The sequence below is a fragment of the Triturus cristatus genome, chromosome 4_1, assembly GCF_964204655.1.
Source record: "Triturus cristatus chromosome 4_1, aTriCri1.1, whole genome shotgun sequence".
Taxonomy (NCBI): Eukaryota; Metazoa; Chordata; class Amphibia; order Caudata; family Salamandridae; genus Triturus; species Triturus cristatus.
In genome coordinates this window covers 1,213,487,428-1,213,512,739 of record NC_140585.1, presented here as the reverse complement: position 1 = coordinate 1,213,512,739, position 25,312 = coordinate 1,213,487,428, and the positions used below count along the sequence as shown (strand labels likewise).

Here is a 25,312-nt window from a genome sequence, read left to right as displayed (position 1 = left end):
ACTAGAACGTAGACTTACATGTGTTCCTTGCATGTTTGCAGCCCTGAGGAAGCCTATGGTTAGGCAAAATGTATTGGTAGCGCTTGTCTGTATTTTCAGAAGAAGAATGGAATAAAAAAGAAATAACACAAGCAATAATTGACTCATCTTGTTTTCTCTGTTCTCTGCATAACTCTTTGTTCTTAAATGTTAGTTGTTGTTGGCTCTCATATTGTGTGTAAAAAGTAAAATGTCTATGGTCACAGTTGACCAGTTCTTTGTTCTTGGTACAAGTGGGAGCAGGTCCAGCTCTTCATGTCTCCTCACAGGTTCAAACAGCAGGTGCAGTGCTTCTTTCCTGTTACAGGTCCAGAGAGTGTTCTGATGATGGTACCTTAGAGTGACACAATTATGCTTGACATCAGCTAGTAGGTTGGGGTGACCGTAGTGCCTCCCTAACCAATGGGGTACAAGTTTCCTGGGGCAGCTCTATCCATGTTTGCAGCAGTTCCTATTTGCCATATGGTAAACAATCCCACATTGTAGTTTAGGTATTGAGCAGTCCCCTCCTTTGTGGACACTCACAACCAATTCTTGGGGTACGATCCTCCAACTGGTTTTGGCTCCACCCTGATGAGGGAGACAAAGGGTGCTCCTCTCCATGTGTCACCTAACACTTACTTGTGGCAGGACTGATCTCTTTCAAGTTAACTTAGCTCCTGGTCCCACCCCAGATGGACTTCTTTGCAGGCGAAGAAAACCACCTCAACACACAAAGGCCACTGTCCCGGTTCCTGGAGCCGTTTAAACACCTCATTAAGGTCAAGCACTTTGGACAGCTGCTAGAGAGCTATTGTAAATTAGCCACCAGAAGCATCAGGCAGGGAAAAGGTAGCTTTCTAAAAGTTGCTTTTCCTAAATATTTACAAAAAAGACCTCTGGATGGGGCTAAACAAATAGCATGCAATGCTTTACTTTGTGACGCCACAAATAACGGGAGCTATTAGTATTAAAGAGTTTTATTTAGAGCATACATGACCCGACAGAATCAGAAAGCTGTAAATATCACAAGTTGCTGTAACACAGAATGTGAATAAAACATCAATGTACTGCATACCTACAGGTAAAGGTAACAGTTACAAAACTAAGTATGATGTAATCTGTGTTCTATGTTACTAGAGGCTGTGTGAACCTTACTGGGAAATTGCTGGGTATGTCTATATGTTGCTAAACACTAACAGAATTGTTTGCTCGAAAACAAAATACCACTTCACCACTGGATTGCATTTTTAATTAATATCAAACATTTTGGCTGCCACCAAACTCAAGGTAGCAGATTAATATTTCAATCTGTACTCTAGTTTTCTCATAGGCAGCCAGGGCCTTCCACAGAGAAAACAGCGTTTGGGGGCTTGTCACTTCACGACATGGTGACATAACATTTTTACATGTCCCATTTTAAAATGCCATGCCCCCTTCTTGGTAGGCTACAAAGCCTACATAGAGGTGACTTATTCATATTTAAAAAGAAGGTGTTTCCCCTGCCAAAAGGGATATTTTCACAGGCTAGGCTGCCGATTTAAATTGCAGAAGTCAGGCTACAGTAGTAGACATGAAGCTGTTTCCCTCGTCACACTAGTGGATAGCACAATAAAGGCTGTAATCCAAGAGTGACCTATAACCTTTCATGCCATTAGTGTAGTTGCTACACCATATACGATGGCCTCTAAGGAGAGTTACATTTGGTAATCAGTGATTAGCCAATTTGTACAAGTTTCTGAGGTCAGAGCACATACCGTGGGCACTGTACAGCAGTGCCCCTGTGTACAGAGTCTAAATGTTAGCAATAAACTTTACCAAAAAAAGGGGGAGTGAACTGGCAAATCCGGGGTATTTTCTTAGTGCGTCATCTTAGAAAAACACTGCCCAGTGAGATATCGGAACTCAACCCAGACAGTGCCCAAAGGTCTCCTAGTTAGTTTGCTATAAATTGCCTCGACAGGAACAGACCCAGACTGGACTTGTCTGGTCCTGGAGAACTAGAGAGGCTGCTTCTCGAATTTTGGCACCATTGTGGGCTAGAGTAGCAGCCTCCAAACTTGTCTTAAAGTTTCATTATACAGCACTAGAAAGAAAGGTAGGTTCAAGAAGATCACCAGCAGCAAACCAGTTCATGCCCATGCCAGTAAGCTCATTCAATGCTCTGCTCCCAATCATAAATGACATTGAGGAAAGTGAGGAAAAGAACATTTGCCAGTGTTTGCGCCTCATTTTACTATGGATGCCGCAGAGGATTCTGGAAGCATAATATTGTCCAGAATTGAAGCATGGCAATGGTAATGGTGAGAGGTTTGGAGCTGACCAGGCTCAGATATGATGCAGCACTTAGTGGCAGAGAAGTGGACCTGCCACCAGATTATAGAATTACAAAGACAAAAGCAGTGTGTCAGACCATCTGAGGCACGGAACAGAATTCCATGAGGCCTAAGACAGGAGGCACGTGTCTGTCTTTGGAAGCAGTCTTCAAGAGGTACAAGACACTTACAGCAACACTTCTATCATTAATAGTCTCTCTATTGTAGAAGGGTGCAGTTGCATTAATTCAAACGATGGATATGAAAATACAGGAGATGAGAAGCACTGTGCATTAAAGAAACAGAATTTAACAAAGCCAATGACACATGAAGGTCACAAGAGGCAATGGTGAGCAATGCAGGCTATCTCTGTGTTGCTAGACGGGAAAACAGAAATACATGGGTGTCTTCTGTATACAATAACTTAACAACAATCCTCATAAAGCAATAGTGCATCTGAGCATGCCGTGAGTCAGAAACTTAGCAAACTGCTCTTCTCACACTCTGATGCACAACCCTTGCTTGGATCACTGTGCTCATACATATTTATCACACACTGCAATTTCTTTTATTTTTACAGGATGCTTTGAAACATCCTTAAGATGGCCTACTGATGAGTCAGAGCAAACACAGGCGGTGTTACCCCTAAACCAGTCCCAGGATGCTTGTTTCCGGTCCTCGGAAGACCTGGCTTGGCCGTTCAGGCTAGACTGTTCCCATGAGGAATAGGGTCAAGACTGATTTGCATATGGCTGGGTCTGAACTGGGTTGGCGAAGTGAGCTAAAACGTTGATGGATTTAACCCAGATCTGTGACTGGATGCAACCTAGATCTGTGACTGGGGGTGAGTGTCTGAAAAGTTTCAGTGCTCCGTCCATCATCTCCTTGTGTTTGCTTTGTTCGCCCTAATTTGGCAAGGTATGTCCAGACGTGGGTCCCTTACTCACTTTGTCACTGGATTCAAGCTAACCGGGCTGATGAGGGGTGTTACACCAAAACCAATTTCCAGGATGCTTGTTTCCGGGCCAGGGAAGACCTGGGTTGGCAGTTCGGGCTGGACTGTTCCCATGAGGAACAGGGTCAAGACAGATTTGCATATGGTTGGGTCTGAACAGGGTTGGCAAAGTGAGCTAAAGAACGATGATGGATTCAACCCAGATCTATGACTAGTGGAGGGTGTCTCAAAAATACCCGTGCTCCGTCCACCATCTCCTTATGCTTGCTACTGATACATCACAACACATTCAAACACATACATTGTTGTCATTCTATCTCCCCAAGCCCCTCAACACAAGGAGGTTTTCTGTGCATACCCACCTTAATGATGCGGGTGAACCACGTTAAACACAGCTGATTTGTTTATGGCTGATGACTGGCGTGGACAGAATGAGGCTTTGCAAATCGATAGGTTCAAATAAATTATGCAGGATGTAAAAGGCAGTGGTGAATCCCAGAGCAAGGCCAGAGCTAAATATCAGCCAGGACATCTTGAAGAGAAAGGCCATCTTCTCTCTACATTATTCTTAGCTCTGCACAGTAAAAACCTGAGAACACAAACACAAGACAGAGGTGGATGGTCCGGCATTCCAAAAGTACCTTTAGGGTTTCTTTCATAGATATGAACTCTCAAAAGGCTCTCAAGATGCACCAGTAAAATTTCAATGATGTATCCATACATGCCAAAAACTCTCAATTCAAGAATGGCCTATATGCCATTATGTTAAAACCCCACTTCCTTAAGCAACGGCAATTGTATTGCATTTGGTCTATAGGAACCAAAATCTATTATTTGTGTGGCAGAGTGAGAGGTGTTTGCTTACTGTAGTGATGATCAGTCAAATATTTAGGAAAGGAAGTCTTAGAATGGTTCTTTCCATTCACACTTTCACAGACGTTTTTAGCACAGACAAGAGTAAAAAACCTGATCTTCAAAGGTAACCACATGTAGAAGTTAGGCCATGCCTGTGTTGGAATGGGTGGATACGATGTCAATGAATGTCATGATACGTGCAGGCCGGACATCAGCAATATCAGTAAATGCAATGTAAACGTATGCCACAGCTTGTACCCGTACAATGCCCGTCAATGCAATGTCAAAATATACCGTAACTTGTGTCCGCACAGCAGCGTCAACATCAGCAACAATGATACCAATGTATTCCGTGATCCATGCTCATATGATAATATTGTTGTTGCAAATAAGAAAAACGCCAACGTACGTTCATACCAAAGCAAGCATGATCTTGTAATGCCAGTACAAACGATATCAATGTACAAAATGACAACTGTATGTGTGATGATGATAATGCCGATAAAAACTCTACCAGTGGCTGCCATATTATTTTTAGGAGTTCCAATGAACTCACCTCATTGCTATTGGATTCACCAAGGTGACCCCTCCATCAACCCGAGTCAGAGATACATGGGTCAGGCAGGCCCTGCGACCTATGTCCACGCTTATTGAGCAACAGGTCACAGGTGGAGTCCCCCATAAATAATAAGCACCCAGGAAAAACCCTGATCGATTCCAAAGATAGATAGTTGCACCACAAACAAGTTTGAGATAATTGGCCCTAATAAAACCCTTTTGGCCAAAGGCTAGCATTTCCCAGAAATACCACAAAGTTAGATACCACATGTAGCTAGGCACACTCAACCAATCAAAACATGACATGCACAGCATACGTAGTGATCATGTGCGCCGCATGCCAGGCACCTGGACACATACACACTGGCACCACTAGCTCTCCCTGAGGTAGCGAGCCATTCCGGAAACTCATGCTTTTTTGGAATGTAGAAAATTGTTTTATTAAACCTCATGAACTGTATAAATTGACGGCCAAAACCGTCAAGAGATTCTAAGCAGACACACTCAGTCCAGGCTCTCCCGGCCACAGCTTTTAATTAAACCAACTTGTTCCTGTTTTGCCAAACACCTCTTGTCTTTATGTAAGGTAAATTCATATCCGAGCAACACCTGCTTTCATTTGTTGTGCATTGTACAAACTGTGATATTCCATTCAGCGTTTTTTTGTATTGTTAGGTTGAATCGTAGCAGATTGGAAAGGCCTATTGGGGTCATGCTGAAACCTTACCTAGGAATGCATTCCATCTAGTGCTTACAATCAGCTTTGTGTTTTGTAACTCATATTTCTTTGCTGTATATTTACTGGCTTTATTAGTTTTATCCACACCATAGGTCTCAGCTAGACAGCACATGCGGTGTCTCTTCTAGACTATCGTGTACAAGGGGCTGCAGCCCACCTATTGCATACCATTCATTGACTTTATTGCAACTCTTCTTTGCTGCTTCATAGTTTGCCAGCAGCCCATGGATAAAGCACTGATTCATTTTAATCAGAGTGCGTCTGCTTCAGGTACCATTTGTCTCGCCCTCACAAGAACCACTTTTCCATCTTGCTGCCCAGTCTCTCGATCCCACTTCTCCCTGTCTTTACTTTCAACATCAACCCACACCCTTCAACTGGCCGTGAAACTCAATACTCCAACTGTTACCCGGTTGTAAGAAATGCACATGCACAGCCACTTTGACTTAAAATACAACATGTTACCCTATTTTAAACACAATGTAATTTTACGGCTATTGACAAAGCACATATTTTGAAAGCATAAACATTTTTATATTCCTCTCGTCTCATTTGTAATAGCCAGCATAGAATGAGAAGAACCACCCAATATGATTATTTTATTAGCAACACTCACTGCGCAAGATTCGACAAAGGGTGGCAAGGGGGCCTTTGTCAAAAAGTTTTTATAAAACTTGATACCTTATCTGAGCTCCTTTCTAAGCATTCCTAATGTTTACAGATAAGGAATAAGGAGATTGTGAGGCCTAACATTCTATTTCATTGCAATTCAATAATTGAGTTACTTCTATTGAACTCTCGACTCACTAAAGATAGTGATACATGGATAACGACTAAGATACAGCATAACACAGTATTGTAAAATATGTTTCTCCTCTAGAAGTTAGGGGCATAATATAGAGGGCAGTATGGAATTAAACCTTCAAAAAAACTCCACGACTCACAATCCACGCCATGTGGATTGTGAGTCGCCCACTTACACACCACCTTACACCCACCTCTCCCCTGACCCCTACCCTGTTGGCAATAATGCGGCCCTTGGCCACACCACAGACTATATTTTTTGAGGAAATGTTTGCTATTACCCATGGTGTATAATATTACCACAAACCATTGACAGAGACCAATAGGTACCAAATGCAAGACATATTGCCTTGCCAATGCTTGTTTACATGCGTTTCCCTTAATAGTCAGCCTATTCTAACAATTACATGCCTGCAGTCATTGTTGAGGCCAGTCGGTGGCTCCCACTGTCTACAATAAGAAATTAAGGAATTTAATCAGAAAACTTCAAAAGCTCAAAAATTATCAATTTCAGATTAATTATGTAACCATAGAACTGCACAGCGAGGTGCCCTGTGTGTGTCCTGATTAACGTATTCAAACACACAAATCAACAGACAAGTCATAGTTCCAGGCATAGTTTTGGTAATGCATCCTGCAAAGGACATTACAGGAGAGAATGCAAAAAGAGAGACAAATGATGGGGGGAGGGGGTACTGTCTTCTTTATTTTGCCCAGCAACCCTCTTCTAGCACTTTTAGCCGCACGGCCCTGATACCACCAGGGTGTGTACCAATTTCCTTTAGACATCCTGGGATGGATGCGGCCACAAGGAATAGAACTGAGTTCCGAGATACACAAAGTCTTTGCTGCTGTCCTTTGGGTGATGTGTGGGTGTGGACTTGGGAGTGAGGGGGCACACTGTCAGGGCTCTGAGCTGGCACAAAGAGGGAAGAAGTGAGAGGGTGTTCACAGGCTCACTGAATATACTAGACTTTGGGGTCACTCAGTCGCTGGACAGGTCTTTCACTCGTAAGATGACAGTGATTTTCATTACTATTTGTAGGGTAGGTGGGTTGTTTGGTTGTCTTAAGATATTTGGGAGAGTCATTATTCAGGTTTCTCAAATGTTGGGCAACTAGTGATTCTCATTAGCCAACAGGGGTGAGTGACCAAAAACTAGGGTCCAAGCATGGAAGCTTGTGTTAACTGGAGCATGTCTGCACAAGAGAGGTAATGTAATAAAGACAGGATCTCATAATCAAGGGTGGAGAATTCAGACACCCAAACCAAAGCAGGAGTGCTCAAGTCTGGCACACAGAATGGCCCTATGGCCAGTGGCAGCCCTGAGAAACTAAGCGGGATCTGGGATTTCAGTTGTGTTGGGTATTGCGGCTTGTTGCAATGCTGAAGCTTTTCACGTTGTTTTTTGGTGCAGACTATGGATCACACTAGTCATTGTGCACTGCCACCTAATATTTGTAAACTAGTATACGTTATGGTGCCAGGGATCAGGCAGGCATTGAGATGTGTTTCCAGGTTCATATAACGCTGCCCTGTTTGAAACGGTAACGGCTGCTGCTTTTTACACCTGCATCCTTGATTCTGATATTGCCTATGACCTGCACAATTGCGTATTTTGCACTCAGTTTTAGCTTGTTTTAACTGTTTTAAATAACTTGTCTTAATCGTTTTTATAAATACACCAAACCCTTACCTCGTCTCTGGTTATAATCCTCCAAATAGATAATTGCCCCTGACCCCGATCCGTCACGGCGTGTGCCGATTGTACGGAGGGTCGCTTTGGGGTTAGCACAGCTTCCGGTTCCTGGCGGAAGTTTAGGTTTGCTCTCTAGCCTCTTCCGCGACTTTCCCTACTTTAGCAGGGTGAGGGCGCGGATGCGCGCAGCAGCGCGCCAACGGCGCGCCAATGGCAAGCCCGTCTGCGCCCGTCCGCGCCGGGCCCCAGCCAGAAACCCTGATAGTTTGTGGTTGTGCCTTTGACACAGTTGCTCTCCTGTCTCATATCGCATTCTGGGGTCATTTTCCTTTTTTCTGTCTGGAAAATTGGTCTTATCCAATATTCAAGTACCCAACTAAAAGATTTAAACGTCTCTTTTACGAAATGCTCCGGCATATGTGAAATGGACCTACTTCGGTTCCCAGAAATTAGGCGCCTATCTGTTTTAATCAACCCCAATGCACCAATCAGCTCCGGGGATTCGAAGAAACACAAAGCCTCCTCTACTTCACTGAAAGCTATTTATTTTAATGCCCGCTCCATCTCTAAACATCCGCTAGAGATATGGGGCTTATTGGATCAAATTGACCCAGATATATGTTTCATTACGGAAACCTGGCTACAGGAACATGCCTGTCCAGACTTGCATATGGCCCTCCCCCCCCAATATAAAATTATTCGTATCGATAGAAAAGAGAAAAGAGGGGGCGGCCTATTAATTGCCTATAAATGTGCTTTAATAATCAGTGCCTTGGAAAATGTGTTATGTAGTCAGATAGAAATATGTACTTTCAAGATCACTGGCCTCTTAAATGGGTCTTGGAAAGGGGCTTTGGTCTATCGACCCCCTGGTATAAAGGGTGATTTCTCTGACCAGCTATTTGAAATTATTGCTCCGCATGTTTTAGCTTCCGATAATTTTCTCCTCATCGGAGATTTTAATCATCATGTAGAAATGCTTTCTAATCCAGACACTGACAAATTACTTTCTAATATGAGCACCCTTGGTCTTGCTCAAATGGTGGTCGGGTCTACCCACTGCGCGGGCCATAAACTTGAACTTCTTTTTACAAATGTATCGGAAATGATCGTTGAAACCCCTGAACCGCTATTATGGACCGATCATTTTTTATTGAAATTTATCATTCCGACCATCCCTAAAAAGAAACCCAACTTTGACAGCGAATTCGTATCGCGCAGGCCTTGGAGCAAAGTAACCCCGCCTCTATTTTATGATAATTTCCGTCTCGACTCTATAGACCCCGTAGCAAATGTCAATCATGGTGCTCTATAATTAAATAAAGCTATTTTAACTACAATGGACCTAATTGCCCCTGTTCAGAATATTAAGTCCAAGAGCCGAACCACCCCCTGGTTCACCGACCAACTAAAAACTACCAAAAGTCTATGTCGTACCGCCGAAAAATGGTGGCGGAAAACAAAAAATTCCATAGACCGCGAAAACTATAGGAAGCGGCATCATGGCTACATGAACGAAATAAAATCAGCCAAAAAATCCTATTTAGTTAATCGGATAAAGAGGCAGAAAATTCCTCAAGGGAATTACATCATATCCTCAAAGAGTTCACTACTCCTATAAATGAATCTACTGTGTCCGTCTCTCAAGAGTGGACGGACTCCTTATCTGAATTTTTTGAGGAAAAAATGATGAACATTCATCGGACCTTCCCCTCTTCTCCGGACCATATCAGCACTGAAGAACTTTCTTGCCCTTCACTTGACCCTCCCGATTTTATTAATGTATTTAAGGAATGTGACCTTAAGTCTGTCACTGAGGCCATGATAAAAATAAAATCTGTCTCTCCTGCCGATCCTTTCCCTTCTAAATGTTTTCCTATTATGGCTCCTACAGTCTTAGATGGACTGATCAACCTATTCAACAAGTCCTTGGCAGAATCCGACTTTCCCTTATGTTGTAAGATAGCCAGAATCAGACCAATTTTAAAGAAGCCATCGGCCAATCCGGAGGTACTCCTGAATTACCGACCCATCTCCCTACTGCCCTATTTTGGGAAAATGCTGGAGTCCCTGGTGAACAAACAGCTGGTGAACCATCTCGAAAGCCATGGACTTTTAGACCCTTCTCAATCCGGCTTCAGAGCAGCGCACAGCACGGAAACTGCGCTGATTGAGGTGACTGACAATTTCAGACTTGCTCTAGATAAACACCAATCAGTTATCCTCATTCTGCTCGACCTGTCAGCGGCTTTCGACACCATCTCCCATTATATTCTTGAACAACGACTTTGGGAGGTTGGTGTCAGGGGGAAGGCTCTGAAATGGTTCAGTAGCTACCTGAGGGATCGCAGAACCATCGTTCAGATGGGAAAAATCACCTCCAGTGAGCGACCAGTAAAGATGGGTGTCCCCCAGGGCTCTATCTTGAGCCCCACCCTTTTTAATCTTTACATGACCCCTTTAGCTGCAGTGATCAGACTATATGGCTTCGATGTCATATCCTATGCAGACGATACGCAGATTCTGGTCACTTTAGGTCCTGACCCCAGCGAAACCAAGCAACGTCTTAAAGACTGCCTGATCCATGTGGATAAATGGATGATATCTAACCATCTCCAGTTAAACGGGGCCAAGTCTGAGATTATGCTCTTCGGCAAAGCGACTGACCATGTCCTCCCCATAAGAACGTGGTTCGAAACTTACACGGACAACTGTTTATCCATGAGGGGGCATGTGAATCATGTTATTGGCACATGTTTCGGTGTCATGCGGAGCCTTCGTAAGGTTTTTAAATGGCTTCCCTTCGAGGCTCGCAGACCCTTAATACAAGGTCTGATCATTAACAGAATGGACTATGGCAATGCTCTGTTGCTATCAATAAATACAGACCTCATAAACAGACTCCAGACTCTTCAGAACACGGCCGCCAGACTAGTCCTTGACCGCCCATACAGATTCCCGTCGGCAATATGTTTAAACACTCTTCACTGGCTCCCAGTGAAAAAATGAACCCTCTTTAAAACTTTATGGATAACTCATAAACATATGTACGGTAGCGGCCCAAAATACTGGCTGCCAAAGCTACGATGGTATCAACCCTCCAGGGCACTGCGCTCTAGTGATTCTGCTCTGCTTACCCCCCTTAAAATTCACACAGCCAGGCAGGGGGGGCCGTGCATTTTCCTCCCTGGCCCCAGCATCTTGGAACAAAATGCCTTACTACCTCCGCAGCATGTCAGACCACAGCTGTTTTCGTAAAAAGCTTAAGACCTGGCTTTTTGGAAACTAAGTTTTTAGTTCCGTTCACTTTCAGAGCTGTCTGCAAGCGCCATGAGACTTGTATGAGTGATTTGTGCGCGATTTAAATGCCCTTGACTTGACTTGATAAGACTATAATGGTACTAAGTGGGAAAAACAACTTGAGGAAGACAATTCTTGCAGGTCAGGTCCTGGCCTTTGTGCTTTCCTTTTACTCCACCATTGCACGGTGTGGATCTGGGCCATCATTTTCAAGCCAGATACGACTTTCTCCTGTTGCTATTGAACCACAACTCCTCCAAAATGATCACTTGGCTTCTTAGCTCATGCGGATGTCCCATCATTGGAGGTTGCGCCTTTGTGCTATTACAGAGGAGCAGTGGCTGCTTCCTAGATACACATTAGGTTTGACTTCTCAAATGTTGAATGACTTGTGTGAATTTACTAAAAAGCTGAAATGACAAATGTTTTGCTCTGAAGCACAACGGAAGATTTGGATATGGTTATTCAGTAAGCAGCCTGAGGATCGGCATTACGCAAGAAAGAAGAATAGAATCTATAGTGGATCATCAATCCCATGTCAAGATCCTACGGGGGAGCCTCAGCTCCGGATAGCTAATATTCAAAAGGGTGACCTACCTAGAAACTTAAGTCCAAAACTTTTCGGATAACTGCAATGACCTTATTGAAGAATGTGCCATCAAAAATCTTAAGAAACTGCGACAATGAACAAACATTGGATGCCAATAATATGATGGACCTGTGAGTAAAATACTCATAACTGAGATATGTGTTGATCTACAGGTTACCAGTATAAATATAGACATGGCAGTCTCAGCATTTCATCCTTTCGACATCAGTAAATTCAGTCCCAATAAATTAAGAAATAGCAACACCTGTTATTTATTGCGCTTAAAAACTGCATAAAAGCTATATATTTGCCAGTTGAACAAGTATCAAAGACAAGAGGTTGAACACACCCATTTGATTAATGTATCTTGCTTGGAAGCCTGAGGCATGCCTTTGAGTGACAACGCACAATAGGACAATGTAATCTCTCCCATCTGCCAAAGGCATGTTGTCGTTCTCCATCACCCCCACCTGCAACAGCACTACTAGAAATATGATGATATATGTAGTCGCAAGGCAGACTGCAAGAATATTCGAATATACTGACACGAAATGTCCTGGCTGGCCACTAGGAATTCCTGCAGTCAGTGCTTTATTTGAGTCGGTGGGAGCCACTGGCACTTATTTTTGGAACTGGCCCTTAATTTACCTCTGCATTAACCCACTAGGCCGTATGTCAATTATGACTAGGTAAGGTGACAGGATCTTGATATGTTCTGAACTAAAACTACTTAAACGATAATATCAGCATGTTTAACCATATTACATCCATAATCAATTAATTACGGGACATGCATGTATGTGTGTATGTTTATACATCTGGTGACTATGTCAGCTCCAGACTCACACAGTGGTCCACGCAAAGGAACCTTCTGGCAAATATGGGGCTCTTATGTCAGAAACATTTTCTAACCCTGCCATGAGCTCTGTTTTTTACCCTTTATTTTCTTCTTTACCTATGCTCTCTTCTAGGTCGGACAGCCAGTGATATTATTCACGAGTCAGTACCCGCAGGACCACATGTGGGGTACGCTATTCACTCTCCCTTGGATTTTTTGTCCTGATGGAGTGCCAGGGATCTGTTTAGACCAACAGGAACGCGAAACATGTTGACCGGTTTCTATCTCTCTAAAGATATATCACTTACGCTACAATGGGACATTGCAGCTCCGACAGCAGCACTAACCTACCAGGTCTTTTAATCTAACTGGGGAAGTCACACATTAAACATAGAATTGATATCCCCTACCCAGTTTTAACCTCACTCTTTCACATACATACTCACCCCCCCTTTAGGACTCATCAAACAGCATTAAAACCAAAAGATCTGGGGGGAGGAGCCTAGCGCGCAACCAAGATGGCCGCGTAGGCACAGGGCTCCCGAGGGCCTCCACAACTTCCCACGTCTATCCTGAATTTATCCTGATTCTATCGACGGGCTTCTACAGGCGAACCTACGTGGAGGTGAAACCTGCTGTCCAAATTCAAATCGGACTTCAGGATCCGGGATAGCATCGACTCCAAGTTGGCGGCCTACTCCAGCCCTTGCCACGGACTCGAGTTGGCATGGTGCCCGGGCAGAAAGTGAACAACAATGGCATGCAGGACCCGGGCCGGTGCGCACCCCGTACTTTCACTTTCGGTTTCGGGTCTCCTCGCTGAAACTGACTGAGGGGCCCTGGATTGTCAGCACGCACTTATAGTGGGACGATTGGGTATCCTGCCTGATCTTGGACACTAGCCTGGACTACCCTTCGTGATCGCCGAGGCTCCCTAGATCGGCTCTCCGGGGATCGCTCATTGTGTTGGTGGCCGACAACCTTGGCGACCATCAGACAATGGCGGCTAGATTGGACGGAGATAAACAAAAATCCAAGACGACTAGGCGGGGAGCTCATACCCAAGCTAATAACATGGACCGCTATACCCAGTCAAAAGGATCCCCTAGTGGCCTGCATAAGTCACCGGAGAGACCCAAGGATGGCCCAGGATCGTTCACGGAGTTAACATTGCAGGACGTCATGGGTGCCATCGATGAGATGAAAGAGGCGGTCGGCCAGCAATTCGATACCTTGGCCCATAAATTGGACACGGTTTTGATAGACGTTAAACTAGTCAGAGCGGACCTTTCACAAACGAATGAAAATGTCAAATCCTTGGGTCTGACGACGTCGAGTCTGGTAACGGACGTGTCTGACCTGCAAACCGAGGTCCGTAATCTGCGGACGTCTACGGATTTGTCTGTCCGTCGGCTGGAGGATTTTGAAAGTAGGGCTCGGCGGAATAATGTGCGCATAGTAGGGGTGCCGGAGAAATCGGAGGTCCCTGCGGCTGATCTCTTCGTGGAAGACCTCGTGATCAACCATCTCGCACCCAAAGGCTTGAGTAAATTCTTTGCGGTTGAGCGGGCCCATAGAGTTCTGGGTGGTAAGCCTAAACCGGGCGCTCCCCCACGGCCCATCATTGCCAGAATTTTTCATTTCAGGGACAGGGATGCTATCCTGCAGGCCTCGAGGGTGAGTGGGCCGACGAAGTTCGAGAACGCACATATAAGTTTCTACCCGGACTTCACACAATTGGTCCAAAAGCAGCGACAGGAGTTCATGGGTGTTAAACGGCGACTGGGAGACATGGACCTGAAATATGCGATGCTCTTTCCGGCCAGGTTGCGTGTTGAGTTTGAAGATCGGACGCATTTCTTCGATCGGCCGGAGGAGGTTGGAGATTGGCTTGATACCCTGCCCCAGCGACGACGTCGAGAGGGACAGACCGAGGGGAACGGAGTGGGCTTGGCTGGACAGGAAGAGACTCTGGTCCCCGGTGACTGACTAATGTGATGACACTTCCATATTTTGGTTTGATGTTTCTATTTAGTGCCTTATCCTTCAATGCCCGGGGGTTGTGGGGTGCTCAGTGGGGCTCTTTCCTCCTCTGGGGTTTCTTTTTGTAGAGTAGTTAATGCTAGGGCGACAGGCACACTGCAAGTTGGGGGGGCTACATGGGCTCACGCAGGGGGTGCAGGGCGGGGGGAGTTGTAACGGGAAGGTTGGTGAGGAGGGGGGGAGTTGGGGAATGTTTGAATGTTCTACAAGGCAACGTCACGCTATACGACTGGTGGTCGGGATCGTGTTCTCTGGGGGGGGGGGGAGTTGTGCGCGGGGTTGGGATGGGGGGTAGGGGATTGAGAGTACTCTCGTGGAATGTGAATGGCTTGGGGGATAGGATTAAACGTGGAGTAGTGCTGCAGTTTTTGAAACGGCTGTCGCCAGATATTGTCTTTCTGCAGGAAACGCATCTAATTGGGAATTCTTGCCATGCTATGAATAGGCGGGGATATCGTCTTGTTGTGCATTCTGGTTTCACTTCTGGCTCACGGGGGGTGGGCATCTTGATTAGAGCCTCTCTCCCGTTGGAGGTAGACGATGTGATTCATGATGATAGAGGGCGGTATGCTGCACTAGTAGGCCGATGGGAGGGCAGAACCATCTCGCTCGTTTCTGTTTATGTCCCACCAGGATTGCAGACCGTAACTTTTGCTGACTTGGGGCGAATGGTCTTGGGACTCCCGGGGGGGGTTCTGGTGGTGGGGGGCGATTTTAACTCTGTCGTATCTGGTAGGGCGGATCGTCACCCTCCCAGGGATCTCCCGGGGGCACAGGCCTGGCTGAGTGGGTTTATAGATACCCTCGGACTGATAGATTGCTGGAGACTAATGCATCCGGGGCAGGCGCAATACACTTTCCACTCAGGGGCTCATGGAAGTTTATCGAGACTTGATTATGTCCTTATGCCGGCGGCCCAAGCTGTGATGATTAGGGAAGTGAGACATCTGGCCCGGGGTATTTCCGATCACTCCCCACTACTGTTGCATATTGAGGTCACCCCCGGGGCTGAGGGGAGGGTGGCACCGATCAACCCCTGGTACCTGCGTAATCCTAACATCCGGGCAGACCTGGTCAAGTCCATTGAGCGCTATTTCACTGAAAATGTGGGGTCAGTGTCATCTGCTGTCTCGCTATGGGAAGCCTTCAAAACAGTGCTCCGTGGGCAGGCTCTTTCTCTAATTTCCCACTCCAAGAAAAGCAAGACTGAAGAGGTGGTTCGCCTTGAAAACGAAATAGCCAAGTTGGAGAGAGACCTGGAGCTGGGTGTTACGAATGATAAGTTGCATGTTCTCAGTCTTAAGCAGCTTGACTATAGAGCGTTGGTTACTGATGCTGCCAAAGTGATGAGTAGAGAGCAACAAGGGCGCTTATACGATGTGGGGGATAAGGCTGGAAAATTGATTGCATGGTTGGACAAGAAGGAGAGAGCGAGTCGAGTGGTGCCGGTTATTGAGAGAGCGGATGGCGTGCGTGTGACTGACCCAGTGGAAATTGTTGAATGTTTCGCGACTTATTTCCGCGACGTATATTCTCCAGTCTCGGATGGCCTTGAGGATGACTCTCATCTGTTGCTGAGAGATATAGTGTTGCCGTCTTAGTCAGAGGCGGATAGGGTACTGATGGATGCAACGTTGTCGCCTGATGAGATTGCTTTGGCTATTCGCTCGGTCGCTTCTGGCAAGGCCATGGGTCCCAATGGCCTTCCCATTGAACTGTATAAACTGCGCCCGGACAAGATGGCGCCTCATCTCTGCGACATGTTTCTTGAGGCACGTGACGTGGGCTCCCTCCCCTATGATCAGCGTCTCGCTACAATAGTCGTGATTCACAAGGAGGGGAAGCCGCGGGATCGGTGTCTTTCTTACAGGCCCATCTCATTGTTAAAAGCTGAGCCTAAAATTCTGGCTAAGGTTTTAGCTAATCGTCTGGTTAGGGTCGTTGGCGACTTGATCCATCCGGACCAGTCCGGTTTCATACCTCACCGTAATACGGCTCTGAACCTGAGGCGTCTTCATGGAGTGCTCGCCAGAGCGGCGTACATACGTGAACCGGCCGTTTTGGCGTCCTTGGATGCCACAATGGCGTTTGATACCCTAGAATGGCCGTATCTCTGGGCGGCGCTCGCGAAATTTGGTTTTGGCCCCGGGTTTATCGGTTGGGTGAAGTTGCTGTATGAGGAACCGTTGGCTCAGGTAGTTGTGAATGGCAGCGTGTCGGCACCCTTCGGGTTGGGAAGAGGCACGCGGCAGGATTGTCCGCTGTCGCCCCTCCTCTTCGCACTTGCCTTGGAACCTCTGGCTGCCTGGTTACGATGGGAGCCCTCATTGCGCGGCATTAGGTGGACGCCTGAATTTGAGGGCCGCATCTCTCTTTATGCGGACGACATTCTCCTGTACCTCACGTCTCCCCGGCAGTCTTTGATAGTACTAGTCGATGTTCTGAACTCATTTGGTCGCAACTCCGGCTTGGTCATTAATTAAAGCTCCCAGGTCCTGATGATAGCCCCGGTTGTGGAAGGGGCTTGAAACGCGTCGACCTTAGCTCTTTGGCCATAAGAACTTCAAGAACCACTTGAAAAACATTGTACTTTGTTTACGGTGTATAACATTGTCCTATGGCCTTTTGAAAATATATGTTTTAGAAGTGGTCACATGATGAAGAGTTTGTTAGTTGAGAGTATGTCTGTTTCTGGACTGTTCAGTATGGTATGGGAGTGAATGTGAATACGAATGATTAGAAATGAATGGAGTGTGTAAAAAATGTTAGTGATGTAATTATTTTATATGTTTACAGTCATCAATTTGTGATATTTGTTTGAATTGTTTTTTGTAAAGTCACTATCAAAGCATGGAGAACTAAAAGAGAAATAGATGAAATTGATTGATTAAATAGACGGAAAAAGTGGTCTTTGCTCATTTTGTTGTCTTTCAAAATGTTCCCACACAAAAAAAGTGGATAGAAAGTTTAGTATCAGTACTGGTATTCTTGTTGTTACTTATAGGAATCCAAAGCTCAGCATCATATTAGTTACATAAGCAACTCAACACCCTCCAGCAGCTTCTGAATAGTTCTGTGCAATGATGCAGCAACAGCTCTACCAAAGCTCTTCAACCATGAGGCGGTGTGGCTCTGTTGGTCCAGACAATAATGTACGCACTGCTCTATCCAATCACCTCGGTTCTGACCCACACAATACCCTTTGGTTTCCAGCACTTCAATCCTCTGGTGGCGATGCTTCTACTGTTCAGATGGCAGGATGCACACAGAATTCTGTCGAAGACCACAGTCCTTGTCTGTAGCACCCTGCAGTATTCCACACACAAACACTCCACTCTGCCAACGACCCCCTGACCTCCAGGTACCCCTGATATTCCAGTACCTGAGCACAAATTGGCTCCTCAGTGTATCATTAAACTCATTGGCTCCTCAGTGTATCATTAAACTCGATCTGCCTGTGGCCCCCCTTGATGTCACAGCAGAGGATCCCTCACTGTTTTGACCACACTATGAACCGGAGGCTCCCACAGGAGAGTGCAGACAATGGCGCTGAACAAAAGCCGCTTCTGCAGTTTTTTCTTTGTTAGGATTATAATCTTTAAACAAGCACTGGCAATGTCTGTAGGTCTGGCATATCACTAAAACTGCTTCATCAGTGCGTGGTGTGTTTAAGCATCATCATACATGCACTCTGCTAGCCATTCTTTGTCAGGACTAGAGGCGAGGATTATGCTGTACTTTCTTCACTTTTTGTTTAACAGCAGCCACATTAAATAAGAATAGTAAACTACATTTCCCATGAACCATTGGGAAGAAGAAAAACATCAGTCTAACTATTATGGAGTCAGGGTCGCTACTTATAGTCCACGGTCATCTCTCCTGCCTTCTCTGTCTTCACTGCTCTAGCAGCCACATATAAGTGCCTGTGGCCTCCGGGCCATTTTGTAGTCAACTACAGTATTTATCTGCGGTTTGCTGTACTGCTTTTCAGCTTGGCTATGCAGTGCCTAGACACTTCTCTGGTGATCATGTCAGGATAAGCTCCACAATATGTCTGTTCGACTTACAAAGATCCTTTGTAAGGCAAAATGGACCGTAGTGGAGAAAGTGGCCAACTATGTGGTGTGGAGGCTTCGGAAGCCCCTGGATAAAGAAACACGTAACAACCTCCGAGCTGAGTGCTCCTGTCCGTCGCTAGCGGCAAAGTGGCATTAACCCCTCAGATCGAGGCTTGTATGGCCATCTTCCTGGCCAAGTACATCCGGGACCCTAAGAAAGGGATAGACCGATCCTTGTGATCATGTCAGGAAAAGCTCCTCGAAATCTCTGGCCGCCTTACTAAGATCCTTGACATGGCTGAGAATGTCAAGGAATCAGGCTCCCTAATCTCCCTGGAAGTTCTATTGGGTTGGGCACAGAGGGCAATTATTTTTCTGGCAATGCCAACTGCGCCATCTCCACTGAGAGGGGCAGGTCACTACTAATCAAAATAGACTGGAAATTGGGGAATTTAGTGACATAAAAACTGGGCCCAATAGCACAAGGGGTTTTTGGTGACCTGTGCATAAGGGAACTGGGCAGGTTTAGGGCCACCGACAACTCACTCGACAAAGCCCAAGCCTCCATCAAGAGAATATTTACACCCTGGGTTTTCACCAGGGGTGGTCGTGGCAGGGGCACTCGGCCGGCGAACCCCAACACCTGCCTGCCCCCCCCCCCCACAGAGGCTAGTGTTCCAAAAGAGAACAATGGCAGGGCCCGGCCTGATTCGGTGGCTTCTACTCAACTAGAGGCTTCCCTCGCCATCCAGGCTCTAGAGGTGCTCCCAGAAAAAGTGGCAACCAAGGCTCTGTTCAACATGAGTGTACACCCTTTTTCTCAAGAAAAACTGGGGGGCAGGCCGGCGACTTTGCTCACTACTGGGGAACAGTCACTTCGGACTCCTAAGACCTTCAAATGATTTGAGGGTTCTGAATTGAGTTTTACAGCTCCCCCTCCCAACCAGCCCTCCTGGCCGTCTTTCCTTCTCCGAATCAGGAGCAACCCTGGTAGATGTGGAAGGAGCAGAACTGCACTCCAAAGGATCTGCATATCAGGCGAGGCCCCATGCCTCCGGTTCCCTCAGCAACCTCTTCTTAGTGGAGAAGAGAAATGGTGGACAATGCACTGTGATCAACCATAGGGAATTCACGAGTGGCTGGTCTTCCGCTACTTTAAAATGGAAGGTATACACCTCCTGCGGGACCTTCTGCGTCACTGGATGGTACACCTAGATCTCAAGGATGCATTCCATACCATACCGATCTACCCATCACATCGTCGCTTTCTGCAGTACCAATGGCATTTCAGACCTTCGAGTTCATAACTCTTCCATTCGGGCTGTCTTCGGCACCTTGCTGCTTTACCAAGGTCATGAAACCGGTGGGCAAACATCTCAGGGGCATGTGTCTCATAGTGTCCCTACACAACATCCCCCTAATGAATCAATGCCCAAGGAACAATTCATAGTATTCCTGGGTTTCGTGGTGTACTTGGTTCGAGCCATTTTCAGTCTTCCTTCTTGGAAGATAACCAGGATCAAACACCAGTTGCGAAGAACAGCGGCCAGGCCGTCCACCTCCCTCTGGCAAATTGTGTTGATAGTGGGGCTCCTAGCAACCTCAATACAGGCCATCTTTCAGGGACCCCTGCACTGTCGGGCCCTACAACATCTGAAGGCCTTTCGCCTCCGGCAGGGACTCACGTACTTGTATAGGATTCCCCTGTCAGATAAAGCCAGAAAGGACATGGAAGCTTGGAATGGGTGTGCGATCTTCAGATCCCGCCCAGACAAAAATATAGAATCCAGTGCCAGTGGTACAGGTTGGGGCGAAAAGTGTTAAGAATTATTCACCGGCAGAAATGGTCCTCTCTCAAAAAAAAGCTACACATCAACTGTCTCGAATTGATGGTGGGCTTGTTTGCAGTCAAATGCCAGACCAAGGACAATATACAATGCTGCGTCCTCCTGAAAATGGACAATTTAGCGGCAGTCAGATACATTAATCACCTGGGAGGAACGAGATCCAGAAACCTCTTGGATCTGGCCTGAAGTTTCTGGGACTACTGCCTCTTGAACCATGTTTTGGTGAGAGTCTCGGTACCTGCACAATGTGAGCCTATGGAAACTGAAACAGTCTGTCTTCCAAATGCTCCTGGTCAGATGGGGCACGTTCTTGGTGAACCTCTTTGCATCTCGCTTAGACCATCAACTAGTCAGGTATTTCAGATGGAGGCCAGATCCCAATACAGTGGAGATGAACGCTTTTCTACAGAATTGGCAGGCGGAAGCTGGGTATGCATTACTAACATTTGCAATGATAATGAGGCTAACCTCTCGAGTTCGGAGAGAGCAGTCGGACCTGGTAGTTGTAACCCCGATCTGGAGATCTCAAGTGTGGCATCCACTTCTGATGGAACTTTCCTGGGATTCTCCAATCTGTCTACCCCTGTTTCCAGGTCTCCGAGGGAATCCCGAGGGAAACCTTCACCGGCTTGTAATGGATGGCTTTCTACAACTTATGGTGTGGAGGATTACAGGGAATGCTGGAAAGTGCAAGGACTTTCATGACAAGCTGTGTCTTTGCTCTCCAAGGCCTGGGCCGACGACACGATCAAGCATTAGAGATTGAGTTGTTCTCGATGGATGGGCTGCTGTCACCAGTGACACCTGGATCCTGTGGAGACAGACATTATCTATATCGTGATATGGACTTGCATCCCTAGCCTCAGACGGTAGGGTGTATAGGTCCATCAATACCTACCAGTCGGCGATTTCTGCAAGACATTCTCACATTGGGGATCACCAGGCGGGGGAACATCCTCTAGTCTGTAAACTCCTCGGGGGTATTAGATTGCCCCTTCCTCCAAATCATTGCCCCATCCATTCCCAATATAATAATGTAAGCATTGCACTGTAACTCAGTTCTAATTGTAAAAGCTGTAAAGGGTCCAACAGCCAACACACTGTATTTAGACAAAATTTGAATCTAACAGACGTTTCCATGCAAATAAAGAAGTTACAGTTGATTACTGTTTGTAATCACAGTACATTTGGTGTTTCAGTTCGGATAAAAAAAAGTGTTGCTACAGGTGGTTAAAAAGCACTAGTGTGAGTGTTCAAGCCTCTAGGTCACTTTGAGCATGCAAGCTGATTTTAAACCTCTCACACCTTTTTAGTCAAAGCGAGAAGGGTATGCCAAGGAGTCTGGGGTGGCGGGAGAGGGCTGAATAGTTTCTAGCTGTGTTTTCAAGGGAAACAGCTATGATATATATTGCGACCTGCATATGTGTCTTTTTTTGGCACGTAGATATTGAGTGAATTGCCCTAAATCAAAGGATGGTAAACTTCCAAAAAAGACTGGAGCCTTGCTCCCAAACTTCAAAGGCGGTATAGGGCAGACATAGATCGAATAGGCAAAGACCTCCACAACTGAAATGTTAACGCTTAAACCTAATAAAAGATATAATCAAATAATTATAATATTAAACATAAACAGTTATTCCGTATTTGCTAGGAGTGTCAAAAAAAGTTTTAGGGTAGGACATAAATAAAGATATGAAAAGGCAAGCCACGATGCCTTTGATATGCCACTAAAGCACACCAAAAAATGCTAAAAACAAAAAAGCACATATAGCTTAAAATGTATAAAAAACAAAATTGCATGCTAAAGTAAACTAACGCTATCTTGACAATATAAAGGATATAAAGCATATGTTTCTAAAACTTTTCCAAAACAAGCTACATGACAAAAGTAAATACATAAATAATAAAAGGCACGCTGCCTTTCAACACGCACAAAAGTACATGAAAAATACAATAAATACTTTCCTAAAACCCACAAATGCGACCCAAAAAGAACCCACAGTAACATTGTAGCAGGCGAGAAAATAGTTAAGAATAGACTGTGCCTATATGCTCCCTTGATGACATAAAGAAACCCTTTCTGACAGAAAGGAATAGATAAATAACAAGCATTGTCATAGCCAATAGGTCTCACCTTTGGGGATCTTATAAGTGTTTAGCAATGCAACAGTTGATGTTGTTGCACCAAGAATATTGTGCTGCATAAGTAAATACTTATAAGATCCCAAAGGCGAGACCTATTGGCTATGCCAATGCTTGTTTAGTACTTCCTGTATGATCACAGCTACTTGAGCCAAGTGGCAAGGATCCAGGATTAACAAATTAATTACCGAACCCCTTTTTTTCTGTTGGAGCATTTTATTATTCAAAACTTCATAACTTTATTTCATTCAAACAAATTAATTGTGCCTCGTTTAACCTCACAAAGATTACTAATATATTAATGCTCTCTGTATTTATTTAGGGCCTCTTCCCTGAGTTAATCAGAGTAATGAAAATATTATAACTGCTAATTATAAAGTTTATTTCCGGTTTTCATAAACGATCTAAACTATAATGAATACTCTTGGTTATCTGTTCATAACAAATAATAAAAGAAGCAAGGTCACAAAAATGCAGTTAACTCAGATGCACTTCTTTCTTGGGTGTAAAATGTCCCCAACTATTCGTCATTCATAATGTTTACAATCATAAGTAAAGTAATTTGCAGATATATTTGAAAACACAAACTAGTAAACATTTTCGTTTTACCCCCCAAAAAGTGTCCTGTAATAATGCAAAAAAAATGTTTATTTTATATTCAGTCTTTTTGCAGACAACACCAACAAACATTTCCACAATAAACATTATTTAGACTTTCCAAAATAGCTTAAATTGAAAATATGTTATAGCATCAGATTTGAAACTATTGGTTTAATTTGGCTTCTTTGTGTAGTGCTTCTTCGTGGCTGTGCCTCAAACTCTAGCAAAATTAAGAATACAGGGAAAATGTTTTTTCTATTGCTTGACCTTAAGGTGCCCGCTCACAAGCCTCAGAAAAGGACCAACACATTGAAAATAAATTATAAAAAACATACTGTGGCAAATATCAGTACCTATAACATTATTTTGTCAGTTTGTTGTGTTACACCAATATATGATTACCTTCCTCTGACTTTTCTTTCTTTTACAAACTGGAAATATCCAAAAATCTTGCATTCAAGAAGAATCTTTGGGAAGGAGTCTTTTTGTAATTTTTTTTAACAAAAGTTAACCATTATTGCTAAACAAAACATTGATCCATGTTTTATTTGTCGTGGTTTTCAAGACTAGAAGTTGTGACTTAAAGTATGAAAAATAAAGTATGGCATTGTTGATGGGTGTGCAAATGAACCTAAAAGTGCCAGTAAGGCAAGCGTGACATTGGTGTGTGATGTGTGGAATGTCCGTACAAATATGTCCAGTCTGGGGACAAAAAAAACCCAACAAATTATTTTAAAACATGAAAAACTAAACTCCTATTCATTCATTTCATTTGAGTCTTTATTTCGACGCATTGGCATCATAAAAGATACAATAAAAAACATTTGTTATTCTTACAATTTAACATTTGCTAGCTCAAAAACGAAAGAGGTAAAAGGATCAAATAAGCTAACCTATTCATATATGTCCGTTGCATCCGAGTACACAATATCTAGTTACATAATTCTTTATCAAACACATTTGGCCCGGGCGGAAATTTTACAAGGTTAAAATACAATTAATAAATATAATTTAAGAACTATTAAAATAGTATTAAATCACTGACCGCTAGGACATTTTTATATAAAAATTTTTTTTTTTTAATCTTTTTTTTTAAAACAGCAACAACATCCTCCTAGTTGGGTAATAAAACAAACAATTGAATGTTTTGATGTCGTAGTCTTCTTAAGGGTACTTAGTGAACAATAGTTGTGCATTTTTGTATATGTTACCCCATTTTTTTCTTTTTCTTTAAAAATGTAGGCCCAACTTTATTCTAATAAAATTAGCAGCGAGAAGAAATCTACTAACTCCAAAAACTATCACCTGGCTGGTATCAGTTTTTAAAATTCTGCCAGCCTTCTTGTAGGATCTTGAGCCTATTTTGTGACAAAGCGGTACTATCCACTTTTTCCTTGGTATTAAATAGCTGGAGCAAAATAGAAGTATGTGTAAATCATCTTCCTTAGTACCATGAGTACATGAAGTACAAAGATCACTTCCTAATTTCGCCCAGCATTTTTCAAGGGCCTTCGTTCTAAGAGTCCCATATCTAAATTTTAGGTACAAAGTTTTTGATAATGGCGGGTGAATCTCGTCTAGAAAGGGTTCAAAGGATGCTACATCCTTAAACAATAGAAAGTTTTCTGTTAGTGGTCCATGGATTCTTGTGTATACTGACTCATAGCTCACATATGACCAGAAGGATAGTTTAACAATTTTCTTAGAGCACGAGTTCATAGCCTCAGGATCATTCCAAAAGTGGGCTAATCCGATCTTGCCTAACCAATTTCTAACATGCTTGAACCAATAAACTTTGTTACAACTATCGAGATCCATAACTTCTTTCAGGCCTTTCTTGTAATCAAGTAATTCTGGAGTCGTCCACAATCTAACCCACAGCAATAATGGTCTTAATATTGCATGTTGATCTGTTCGTTTCAGGTTTAGATCCAGAAAGAGGGGTGTCAATG

At 44.4% G+C, this 25,312-nt stretch overlaps 1 pseudogene; it reads right to left on the bottom strand.

Moving 5' to 3' along the window:
• LOC146856419 (glycoprotein-N-acetylgalactosamine 3-beta-galactosyltransferase 1-B-like) overlaps window positions 1-3,838 on the bottom strand; it is a 79,949-nt pseudogene extending 76,111 nt beyond the window's left edge.
• Between the last annotated feature and the right edge of the window lie 21,474 nt (window positions 3,839-25,312).